The following is a 13,031-nucleotide window of genomic DNA, read 5'->3' on the forward strand; positions in this document are numbered from 1 at the left end:
ATCTCGCCTTCCACATCCGCAGCTTCTCTGCAGCTTTGGAAGGCTCCTTTTCCTTTCCGGAGATGCCGATGCCGATGCTGCCGGTTCCGCGGTGTGATCGGGGGATGGGGTTGATTATTATTTTAAGCGCGGCCACCATCTGCGGCGCGGAAAGCCGGTGCCCGCTCTTACTGCCGATTACCATAGCGGGACGGAAGCGGAACGGCGTGCCCCCCACGCCCTGCGCTTTCGCTGGAGCAGGGGCGCTGCCCCTCCCGGCAGGGCAAGCCCCGCGCGTGAGGCCCGGCTGCCGGTGTGCCCTCGCCACGTCGGCGGCCGGGACGTTGAGCTGGCGATCAGCGGCGCCGCGCCGCACCGCACCGCCACCGCGGGACGCGGCGTGCTCCGGTCAGCGTCCAGCTCAGGTTTAACCTGTGCGTGGGAGACTGCTGGGAGTGAGGTGAGAATACTTGGGCGCATACGGCTTGGCGTGGACGTACGTAGACGGATACGACGTGCGGTGTCTGTACAGTACATGGTACCCCCTGCGTACCGCGTACGTACGTACGTACGCGGCACGTCACGTCGCCACGGGGATCGTTTTCGGGATGTGTGGATCGCGGCCGCGGCCTGGTGCGGTCGAGCTGGACACAGTTGTCACCCTCGTGTGCAATTAATTGGCCAGCAACCAAGGAGGGGCGGAGTAGCATCTAAAGTTCTAAATACAGTATCTTCGCGTGGTGTTGTCAGCAAACACGGATGCCAAGGTTGTGGTGTTCTCTAGAAATTTTACTCCTCGGTCTCGCTAACTGTTTTCCGTAGCATATCTAAGTTTTTTTAAAAAAAAACCTCAAGGAAAAATTATAAAACCAACTTAATAAAGTCAGGGGTTTATGTCAAATATCAACATGCATCTCACTGCCTGAAAGTTTTATGTGCTTTCATATTTCCCCAATATATGGATTGATGTCATCAGTAGGCAATAGCCATATTAAATAATACAGCATGTCTTTGTTTCAAGCATTTAATCGTCAATGAACAGAAATAGTGAAATGCATTTTTCTTGAGTCCGTAAATGAACATAGCGAAGTGCAGGGAGTAGTAACCTAAATTGGGGTAGTGAACGACATATAAATTTGAGAAGATTGACAATTTCGTTGTTTTTTTATCTTTTCACGGTAAAAATGTTACTACAACCTACAAGGTGGCGGCTATCGATGTTGTCCTATGTGGTGGGATTCCAACTTTTTTCAATTTTCAGTGGTGTCAAAATTTGCTTATATGGCACAATATATGTGTTATGAAGAGAATTAGATTAGTGATCAATTATTGTAATTGATTAATTGATTAGTGATTAATGATATCATTAAGTAGCTTACTAATCATGGAAGGGCCAATCGTGAAGGAGTGTGTCCCAACGGCCCTTGGCCCCTTGAGCATGTATATATCTCTCCTCTACAGTTGAGGCCGACGTGCCTCATCCTAAACTTCAACAAATAAGAATGAACTCCGTTCATCTTCTTTCTTTGCATCTCAAGGAGGATTCCTTGTTCTTCCTCTCCACGACCGGTGAAGGAACAATGGCTGCATGTTAGTTCTTCAACGATGATGGCGCATCCATGCCTGTACAGCTGCCTTCGGCAGCGGCGCCCACATGGCCACCATCAGCGCAGTAGCGGCACCAACAACGGTGCCCTCGGCGCCTGCTCCTCCTCCACCAGGGACGACGCCTACGACGCCCGCTCCTCCACCAGTAGCGCCGCCCTCAGCGGCCACTCCTCCTCCACCCGCGACAGCCTCTTCTTCCCCACCCTCGGTGGTTCCCGTGGCAGTGCCCGTATCTCCGCCATCGCAGTCAGCGCTCCTCCACTGGCAGCCCCAGCCTCCTCGCCCGCTCGTGGCCTCGGCCACGTCGTGGTCATGGACCGCCGGCTAGGCGTGCAGTGCGGCTCATGGAGCCCAGCAGTGCTGAGCTTCTCCAATGGGCCAGAGGTGGCTGGTGGCGGCCGGCAACGCCGGCGAACAGGGGGAGGAGAATAGGGAGAGGCAGGGAGACACGATGGCGCACGCGGATCGGGGAGGCAAGACACACTCAACAGCAGACGGCGGTGGCAAATGGAGGCGGCGGGTTAGGGTAAACCCTAACCGCCCTCATATACAGGCAGGCCTCGGCCGGATCGGGCTGGGCTGCTCATGGGCTGCAAATGGCCCGCTGGCCAAGCGTGGCAACAAGCCGTGGTGGGTGGCAAGCCAAGCTGGGCCGCTGGCAGGCTACCCGCAGACCGACCGAGCCAGGCCACCAGCCAAGCCCCCCCCCCTCTCCCCCATAAAATCTTACAATGAGGCTGTTGACGCCGTTTTTTGGCACAAGTCTGGTTTATGATGAAGCAAAGGAGACAGCCAATAGAAGTGGGCTGATGTTGAAACGGAGTTGGCCGATTGGCCAACGAGGTGTCGTAGCCGATGGAGCGGAATTGATGCTGATAGATTACGTCAACAAAAGGTTATATGGAATCCGAGTCTTGTACGAGTCGTTATGTTTTAGAAAGTTTGTTTTCTTTTTAGTCAAGTCATATGATGTCATGATCGACTAGGGTTTATTAGTTTAGACTATAAATATTAACCTACAGGCTTGTAATCAGAGATCGCATAATCAATACAATATACCCTTTTCTTTACTGTCGGCAACTTCGCAAAACTCTAGTTCTGTAGCTTTTTCTTCTTTCAGTGAGTTCTTCCGGCTTGCAGGGCTGCATCGCTTCGATCTCTAGCTTGCTGGTAAGTTCTGTGTTTACTGAGCAAATTAGATCTTTGATTGACAGCGCATCGCTTCTTTTTCGATCTGTTTACTCACTAGTTATCGATATTTGTTAATCTTTGTGAGGTTAGATTTTTTTCTAGTCTTGTTTAGTTTAGCCTTTGTCACGGTTATCCAGCTTAGATCTCAGGCTTCCTATCGGCTGCAGCTACGTTTTTATTGATCCAATTTATCATATAGATTATAGCAGATTAGATCTGAATCTAGATGTTGTTCGTGAAGTATTGCTGAGCAATCAGTATTGCTTCCTGCAGTATAATCAGCTAATTTTAGCCAAATGCTTATCAAATTCGTATCGAGCTTTTGGCCCATACTCTCTCGGAAGGTTCATAAATCCAGCCGATACGTTGTAGTATTTGATGTTGCCTTATTCCTTATCAATTACATGTCAAATTAACTGGCACGCCTAGCACCTACGCGAAGCTATTTCGAGCCTGCGCCGGAGTAAAGCAAATCTCCTAGGTCCTCATGTGGGTTTACACAGAAAACCGATCACCGGTTTTTTGCGTCAACACACTTTTAGCATGCCCGGTGAGACCAAACAACAACTTCACCATGACCATCCAGAAGCCAGCTGAGCTGGACAATGATAACATCCTCAAGGTCACCGACGAAGTTATAAAGATATCCGTCATAATGGTTTCCATATAGAAACACATAATGACAACAAAGATGAATATCTATTCATCACAAAAAAGGACAGATATACCAAGCAACTGCTTGAGAAAATTTCTTCACTATCAATCGATTGTATATCAAACCCCTACAACATGTTGCATATAGATAATTTTTTAAAATCTTGATGTCTTCAAGACTTGGCATGATCGTCTAGGTCATCCTGGAATTGGAATGATAATATTATCAGCAATTCACTTGGTCATCACATGAATATATTAAAATTTCTCAAACCTTCAGATTTTGAATTTTGTGTGGACTGCATGTGCCATGGGAAAATTAATCTTATGACCCTCTTATCTTAAGATAAAGGCTGAACCACTAATATTTCTTCAACGCACTCAAGGTGATATTTGTGGTCCTATTCATCCATTAACTGGGCTATTCAGATACTTCATGATACTTATTGATGCATAAACAAGATAGTCCCATGTATGTTTATTATCCATTAGAAGCCATGCTTTCGCGAGGTTCACTGCTCAAATTATCAAATTAAGAGCACATTATCCGGACAATCCAATAAAATTTATCAGGATAGATAATGCCGCTGAGTTTTCCTCCAAAGCCTTCAATGACTATTGTATGGCTCTAGGCATTAATGTGGAACATTCTGTACCTTATGTACATACACAAAATGGATTAGCCGAATATCTTATCAAGAGAGTAAAATTAATTGCAAGATCATTATTCCAGAATTGCAAATTCAACATCTTGTTGGGGGCATGCGGTCTTGCACGCCGCAGACTTGATTCAAATAAGATCTACTGCATATCATACAGCATCCCCGTTGTAGTTAGTACGTGGGAATCAACCAAGTATTTACCATCTGCGAAAATTCAGTTGCGCTGTATACGTACCATTTTCACCACCGCAGTGGACATCAATGGGCCTCATAAAATTAGGGATATATGTGGGGTATAAATTACCGTTAATCATAAAAGACCTCGAGCTGATTGCATCTTCGAGGATAATTTTTCAGAATTAGGGGGAGACAATACGTACCATAACGAATGCTAGGAAATAAATTTGAATGCTTCAGGTATTCAGTCCTATGATCCACGTACTACAAATCTGACCATGAAGTTCAAAAGATTATTAATTTGCAAAGCATTGCAAATAACCTACTAGAAGCATTTACTGATGACAAAGGTGTCATAAAATCACATAATCCTGCTGTTAATATACCAGAAAGAGTAGAGATTTCTAATCAAAATCTCCCAAATCAAAATAAGCGGGGGAGAAATATGTTAACAAAGGATAAAACTCCAAAATAGCATCCGCAAAAATAAAGGAAGGATACTTCCAAAACGGTAAATGCAAATCAACATCATGTTGATAGACACCAATTGGATATTGAAACTCCAAATAATTTGGATGTTAGACCCGGGGCTACGGGACTGCGCACATAGCATAGAATATTCTAGAATAAGGGATAGGGCATGTCCCATACCTTATATCTATTGTAACTACTCACATGCGAGTGGGACTAGTCGAAACAGAAGGAAACTAACCGAGTAGTACTTGGGTAGAGTTCTTAATCTAGTATCAGGCTAGGATTTGATGTAACCCTATCCCCAAAGTATATAAGGGCGGGAAGGGACTGTCGGTGTTTAACCGGCTGCCCACCGTGGGATATACCCAAGGTGGTAAGTTTTGGGTGAGGAGACGCCGAGATCAGGAACTCGAAGGTGCAAGGAACACAAGACTTAGACAGGTTCGGGCCGCACGGAGCGTAACACCCTACGTCCTGTATGGCTTGTATTGCCTTCTGTATAGAATGACCTAATGATCTTCTGTTTTTAGGGGGGTCCCTGACCTCCCTTATATATCCGAGAGGCCAGGGTTACAAAGATGCTAACCAACCCCCTCCGAGGGATCACACCCAAACTGATCTCGAGTAGATCCTCTCCGTGTTGGTTAGCTCTATCTCCTATTTAAACGGGATAAACAAGAGATAAACAAAACAAATAAGAGACAAGACGGGCTTAATCTCTTAAACTTCGTAACGTGCCCAGCCCGGTGGCCCCGGGTCTGACAAGCCCCTGAGCTCTTCATAGCTGAGCACTGCAGGCTTATCGAGTACTTTCGAAGCAGTCTTCGACTTCTTTCTGACGATTCGTCCTGAAGTCCTTCTTCGAGTACTTGCTTGGCTGCATCGAAGCTATGAGGTGCTCATGCCCTGAATTTTATTTCTGATATGGCGTGCGATTGCAAAATCGCACTCCATATGGAGTAGCCCCCGAGCCTTAGGTTGAATCGGAGAATCAGGCTGGGGATCCCGCTTGTCAGTAGTCTTCCTTACCCTTCAAAGAAATTTGAAAAATAAGTAGTCGATGCCACGTACCCCGCAGCCCCCGAGCCTCGAATCCAAATCCCACAAAGTTTGGAGATAAGGGTCCAAAAATCATGGCATACAGGCTAAACAATGACACGTTAACGAGGAAAACAAAGGGACGGTACAAATGATGTAACTAGACCAAAGATTCGAAAAACCCCTTTTTCCGGGCTTATTAGCCCTGAAAAAATGATTAATCAAATATGCCATCTAATCAAATCACCAAATGACCCCTCATCTTCGGATTAGTCCATGAAACGGCGCTTGACCTTCAGAACAGTAATTTTCCCCCACTCCGCTGGTTATTTAACCCCGCGATAACTGGAGGGAAAAACCACGCTTTCAATCTGCATTCCATCGAGAACCACCAAATTCCCCAATCCAAACCAAGCGCCGCCGCCTTCCCCCAAGAAGAGCTCCCACCCCGACCTCCCCGCCCCTCTCCCCGCAGCCCCCGAGAATCTCGTGGCCGGCGCATCGGAGATGACGTCCAAGAAGTCGGAGATCGAGGGAGTGAAGAAGGATGCGGAACCAACAACCGCGGAGTGGACACACAGTAAGTGCTCCCTCAACAATCTGAAAAAACTTGTTTCCGAGGGGTTGCTGCAAGAGAAAAATCTCGTCAACTGGCGCCCCTCTTTCCGTGAACCGTTCCCCATGGAGAATGTCGACGAAATCGTCACATTCTACCATTTTGCCGAACGGGGATTGGCCCTCCCCACTTGTTCTTTCTTCCGCGGCCTTCTTTACTACTACGGGCTTGAGCTCCATCACCTCAACCCGAATTCCATCTGCCACATCTCCATTTTCATCCACTTTTGTGAAGCATTTCTCGGAATTGAGCCCCACTGGGATCTATTCCACTTCCTTTTCCGCTTGAAACCCCAACCGACCACGAAAAAACTCGCTGTGGTAGGGGGCGCCGGCATCCAACTGCGACAGCAGGCCGGTGAAAAATACCTTGCATATAAATTCCCCTCCAACCTTCCTGGGTGGAAATCCCTCTGGTTCTACATCGAGAACCATGCGCCCCCCCTGCCGACGAAGTCGAGCAAACCGCCCGTGGTGAGGGGGGAATGGAACCTTGAACCCTCCAGTATGGAAATGATCCAAGTCAAGGAGCTGCTGGAGGCCATCGACGCACTGAAGAGGGAGGGGGTGACCGGCGCCTCCGTCATGTTCTCCTTTTACAAGCGCCGCGTCCAACCCATCCAACAGAGATGTTGCCTGGGCTTCGAGTACACCGGCCCTGCTGACCCTTCTCGCATGTGCACAGAAGAGGTGCCAGATGAGGTCGCGCTCCAGCGGGTTCAGCGGGTGCTGCTGGATGTGAACGCCGTGCCGTACGTGCCCACCCTGTACTCCGCGCAACATCCGCCCCCGACGGTAAGTGCTCGACTTCTTGTTGCCGAAGAAATCGACTACTGCGCCGATACTGAACTGAGGGACTTTCCGCAGGGACACTCGGAACTGTACTGCAGCTACCCGCCGCAGCCGGACCTCCCCCGAGCGTATCACCTCCTTCCTTCTGCAGTTACGGCGGCCAAGAGAGCTCGCCTTGCTGCGATCCAGAACCGCAACGATGCCATCGAACGCGGGGTCTCGCCAGCGGGGGAAGAAGCCGAGGGAGGCCCGCGCCCTGTTGCCGCCATTGCCACCAAGGCGGCTCGCCATGCTGCAGTTCAAGGCAGCAGCGAGTCCACCGGGTGCGTGGGCTCGCAGGCGAGTGAAGGGACCGTGGAGGAACCGCACGGGGACAACTCCTCCGATCAGAGCGTGGAGTTGACCGACGCTCTGCCACCGGTGCCGAAGGGCCAGCGCCAGGTGCGCAAACGCAAGGCTCAAGAAGTCGAGTCCTCCAGGTACGGAATTACTGTGTTGGCCAATTCCAAAGTTTCCATGGTGCTGAGAACTGACAGCGTCCCCTTGCAGCCTCCCTGCTCCGCCGCCCGGGACGGAGCCCGAAGGGGTGGAGGCGGGCCCTTCTGCCGCCACGACGGTGACCATCGCCGTGTTGGGGACCCCTCCATCGGCCGATCAGATCCCTCCGTCCGCAGCGGGCGTCCCCCATCGGGCCTGGCGGGTGAAGAAGGCTGCCAAGAAGAAGTCGACACTGTGAGTTTTGCTTCGATCGCTTGAAAAGCTTGGCCGCGCCTGCGTGAATAACCATGTTGTCGATGTCGCCAGGGCTGCAAGTGCGGTGCGACTCCAGCTGGAACCGGGCAGGGCTGCGGCGCCTGCCTCAGCTGCAGCAGCCCCCGAGCCCTCGGCGCCTGGGGGACCTGTACTCGCAGAGGCGGCCCCTGAAGCGGATGCGGGGCTCCCCGACTTGCCGCCTCCCGAGTCCCAACAAGGTGGGGCCGGGCCCGGTGGCGATGAACAAGTCGTGGCCCCGGAAGCGGATGCGGGGCTCCCCGACTCGCCGCCTCCCGGGTCCAGGCAAGAGGGAGCCGGGCCCAGTGGCGGGGAACAAGTCGTGGCCCCTGGTGCCGCTCCTACCAGTGGTACAGGTACGCACTTACCCGCCCGCGGCTTGATGTCAGGGTCCGAGGGCAATATGGTGACTACTTCGTATGCTTGCAGGTGTCCAGCCGCCGCCGTCCGGGGATGCCGCCGGGCCCTCGGAGAGTCCCCGTGAGGTGCTGAGGACCGGGCCAGGGTACCAGCACATCATCACCACCGACCTGGTGGATGATCTTCTGCTAACGGCCGAGAACCTGGAGACCTTCAAGAGCACCTTCAAGGAGTTATACAACTTCTCCATGGTAGTGCTCGCGTAAAGTTCCGGGTGTGTGCATTGGTTAGTTGTTTAGTACTCATTCTCCTCCTTTGGCGCAGCATGTGATTACCAAATCCCAGAAGAAGTCGGAGAAACTCCGTGCGGTTGTGAGCGACGCGCGGGAGTTAGGTGCCCTGCACAAGCGCATCTCCGAGGAGAAGACGAAGAACTGCTATCTGCAGCGCGAGCTGGACATGCTGAAGCAGGAAAGGACTCGAGAGACCTGGCTGCTCAAGAATGACCTGAAGAACCTTGAAGCGGCCAACTCCGAGCTCCACCAACGGGTCAAGGAGCAACAAGCAGAGTACCAGGAGCGGCTCAAGGCGGAGAAGAAGGCGCACCAAGGTAGGCCCCCGCTTCCCTCGAGTACTTTTCCTTAGTGATTTCACTTGCTTGCTGAAACATCTTCACCACAGAGCTTAGGAAAGTAATAAAACACAAAGAGGAGCTGCTTACTGACGTGAAGAATATGCTGTATCGTCGTACAGATGAAGTCGAAAGGCTGCAGAAGGTGATCGACGACACTGAACGGCAGTTCGTCGACTGCCTTCAGCAAGTCAAAGCGCTGGGCGAGAGGGACGAGCAGCGGCGCAAGGAGCTGGAGGACCTCCAGGGAGCCGCCCAGGAACTGGTGGACATGGTGGACCCGCCCGAAGAAGGCGAGGCCGGCCCGCGGCCCTGCTGGGACGGCTCCGTGAAGCCCCGAAAAAGATGCTCAAGTTCTTATCCGAAGCTCCAGTCGCTTGCGTAAGCAACGCCCTTGCGTACGTCAAGTCCCTCGTGCCGACCGCGCAGCTGAGCATCTTCGCGCAAGGGATGGCGGCGGACTGCTCGGACGAGCGGTTCGAGGAGTACCTGCAAGAGGCCCGACCTGTAGCAGAACAGATTGTACACAATGTACTGCAGGATTAGGGTGTATGAGACACTTAATCATTCTCTTATGTAAATGCTTCCCTTGACATCTCTACGTATTTGCGTGTCTTAGCTGAATTGGGATCCAGGCTTACGAGACTCAAGTAGAGACGCGTCCTTGGGTGCAACGACCCGAAGGGCAGCTAGAATTCGTCTAACAGAGTAGCCACAACTCGATCGAGCGGGTCTAGACCTGTTAGGGAAGAACGCGAGCATCGTCGCGGGGGTGCCGTGCGTAGGGCGAAAAGTTAGGACTAGCTCGAGTGCGGTGACTCTGATTGTAGTCGAAAACGCTCGTGCTTATGAGCGTGCTCCGTAAGCTGGGTGAGACCCAGGCGGACGGATCGAGCTTGTTAGGAGCAGGTGCGGTCGTTGCCGCGTTTTGGCCATTCTTTTGGCAAAAACATGACTGTTCTGAGTGCAGCCACTCATGATGTAGTCGAGGTGGCTCTTTATGCGAGCCTTTCCAACGCGCTGTTTTTTAGCCAGTCGAGCGGATCAACTGAGTTGGACAAGGTGCGACTTCAGTCGCGTGCGACCACCTAAGGTCGTGGCGGAACTCGATATATCGAGGAGTTTTAGCCGGAGCGGATGGTTCGACAAAAAATGAAGTCGATAAAGGCCGCTCGCCAATCCTCCCCCAGCATCAGAACCTCTCGGTCGGGTTGTTGGGGACCCGAGTCGATGGTTACCGGCGGAGAAGGCTTGATGGATGGCTGAGCGAGCTCCTGGACGAAGACTCCCGGTGGGACTTGAGCGCGTGTTGACCCCAGTTTGGACAGGATATCTGCACCAACGTTGTGTTCTCGTAGCACATGGTGGACCTCCAAGCCGGAGAACTTGCTTTCCAGCTTGCGCACTTCCTGAACGTATGCCTCCATCATCTCCTTGTTGCAATCCCATTCCTTATTTACCTGCTGAACGACAAGAAGAGAGTCGCCATATACAAGTAGTCGCTTGATCCCTAGTGATATCGCCAAACGAAGCCCGTGAAGCAAGGCTTCATACTCGGCTTCATTGTTGGATACCGCCCACAGGATCTGAAGGACGTATTTCAACTGCTCACCTCGTGGGGAGATAAGCAAGACACCAGCACCCCCGCCGTCGAGCTTGAGGGATCCATCAAAGTACATGGTCCAGTGCTCTGGCTTGTCCACATGGGTTGGAACTTGATTCTCCCTCCATTCAGCCATGAAATCGACTAGAGCCTGTGACTTGATTGCAGTGCGTGGCTTGAAGTCGATTGACAGAGCCCCCAGTTCCACTGCCCACTTAGATATGCGTCCCGTGGCATCTTGATTATGAAGAATATCCGCCAGCGGGAAATCCGTAACCACAGTGATCTTGTAGTCGTCGAAGTAATGGCGCAACTTCCTTGATGTGATTAAAATTGCATATAAGAGCTTTTGAACTGCTGGGTACCGTACCTTTGACTCGGAGAGGACCTCGCTGACGAAGTAGACGGGCCTCTGCACTCCAAACGCATGGCCTTCTTCGCCTCGCTCGACTACAATAGTGCTGCTGACAACATGGGTTGTTGCCGCAATGTAGAGTAGTAGGTCCTCTTCTGGTAGCGGAGCGGTGAGGATCGGAGGCGACTGGAGATGAATTTTCAGGTCTTGTAGGGCCCGCTCGGCCTCCTCCGTCCATTGGAATCTGTCTTGGCGTTTTAGGAGCTTGAAGAAAGGTAGTCCTCTCTCCCCGAGTCGGGAGATGAACCTGTTCAAGGCCGCCATACAACCTGTCAGCTTCTGCACATCCTTGACTGTGGCCGGAGCCTCCATATCAGTGATGGCCGTGATCTTTACAGGGTTGGCTTCGATGCCCCGGTTGCTGACAATGAACCCGAGCAGTTTCCCTGAAGGTACTCCAAAAACGCATTTGGTGGGATTGAGTTTCCACCGATATCTGCGTAGACTGCTAAAAGTTTCTTCCAGATCTGTGATCAAGTTATCGGACTCCCTGATCTTGATGACCACGTCGTCCACGTAGGCCTCGACGTTCCGGTGCAACTGATCCGCGAAACACATCTGGATTGCGCGTTGGTAAGTTGCTCCCGCATTCTTCAACCCGAAGGACATTGTTTTGTAAGCGTAGGTCCCGTACGGGGTGATGAAGGCAGTCTTGATTTGGTCCTCCTCCTTAAGCGCGATCTGGTGATAGCCTGAGTAACAATCGAGGAAACAAAGAAGGACGCAGCCGGCTGTTGAGTCGACAACTTGGTCAATACGCGGCAGCCCAAAATAATCTTTTGGGCAATGCTTGTTGAGATCAGTGTAGTCGACACACATTCTCCATTCATTATTTTTTTTCTTTACAAGAACGGGATTCGCTACCCACTCTGGATGGATTACTTCTTTAATGAATCCAGCCGCGAGAAGTTTAGCGATCTCTCGTTTGATGGCCTCACGCTTGTCGTGGGCAAACCTCCGGAGGCGTTGCTTTTTGGGCGTGGCCTTCGGGTCTACATTCAAAGCATGCTCGATCAACTCCCTGGGCACCCCTGGCATGTCCGCAGGTTTCCATGCGAATATGTCTCGGTTAGCCCGAAGAAAGCTGACGAGCGCGAGTTCCTATTTGTCGCCTAAGCCCGCGCCAATGACGGCGGTCTTAGACGGATCTCCCTCCTGGAGTTGGATCGACTTGAGGGCCACGCCATCAGTCGACTGGATGCTCGACTTGCTGGCCTTCTTGGAGGGAATTTCCAGCCCAGACTGGGAAAGCTGCTGCGCGGCCGCGAGTACTTCTCCCGAAGCATCTGGCACACGAGTAGTCGAAGCATATTGGATCGCCTCCTGGTTGCAGTCATATGACTTCTTCAAGTCGCCACGGAGGGTGAGAACTCCACCGAGCCCTGGCATCTTAAGAAGCAGATAAACATAGTGCGGCACTGCCATGAACTTAGCTAGTGCCGGACGACCCAATATTGCATGGTAAGAGGAATCAAAAATAGCCACCTCAAACTTGATAAACTCGGTACGATAATTCTCCCGCGTGCCAAAGGTGACTGGGAGGACCACCGTGCCAAGCGGGTGCGCCGCATTACCTGGGACGATCCCGTAGAAGGGAGACTTGCTGGGCACCAGCATATCCTTGAAATCCAGGCCCATCTTCTTCAAAGTACTGACGAAGATGAGATTGAGCCCGCTTCCGCCATCGATGAGGACCTTGGTGAGCTTGACCTCCGCCACCACGGGATCCAGAACTAATGGGAACTTACCGGGCTCCGAGAAGCTCTTCCATTGATCGTCGCGAGAGAACGAGATGGGGACCTCCGACCAACGGAGCGGCCGTGGTACCGCCGGCTCGACGGACAAGATTTCACGAAGAAGCAGCTTCTGGTCCCTCCTGGAACCGAAATCCTCATCACCGCCGAAGATAACGTTGACGACCTTCGAGGCATCCTGAAACTTCGGATTACGCCCCTGGTCGTCGTGATCGTCATCCTCGGGTTCTTTGTCGGCAGGCTTCTTATTCTTCTTTCCACCACCGGTGTTACTGAACGTCCTCCGAAGGTGGTAGCAGTCAATGGC

This window comes from Panicum hallii, chromosome 9, assembly GCF_002211085.1.
Source record: "Panicum hallii strain FIL2 chromosome 9, PHallii_v3.1, whole genome shotgun sequence".
Taxonomy (NCBI): Eukaryota; Viridiplantae; Streptophyta; class Magnoliopsida; order Poales; family Poaceae; genus Panicum; species Panicum hallii.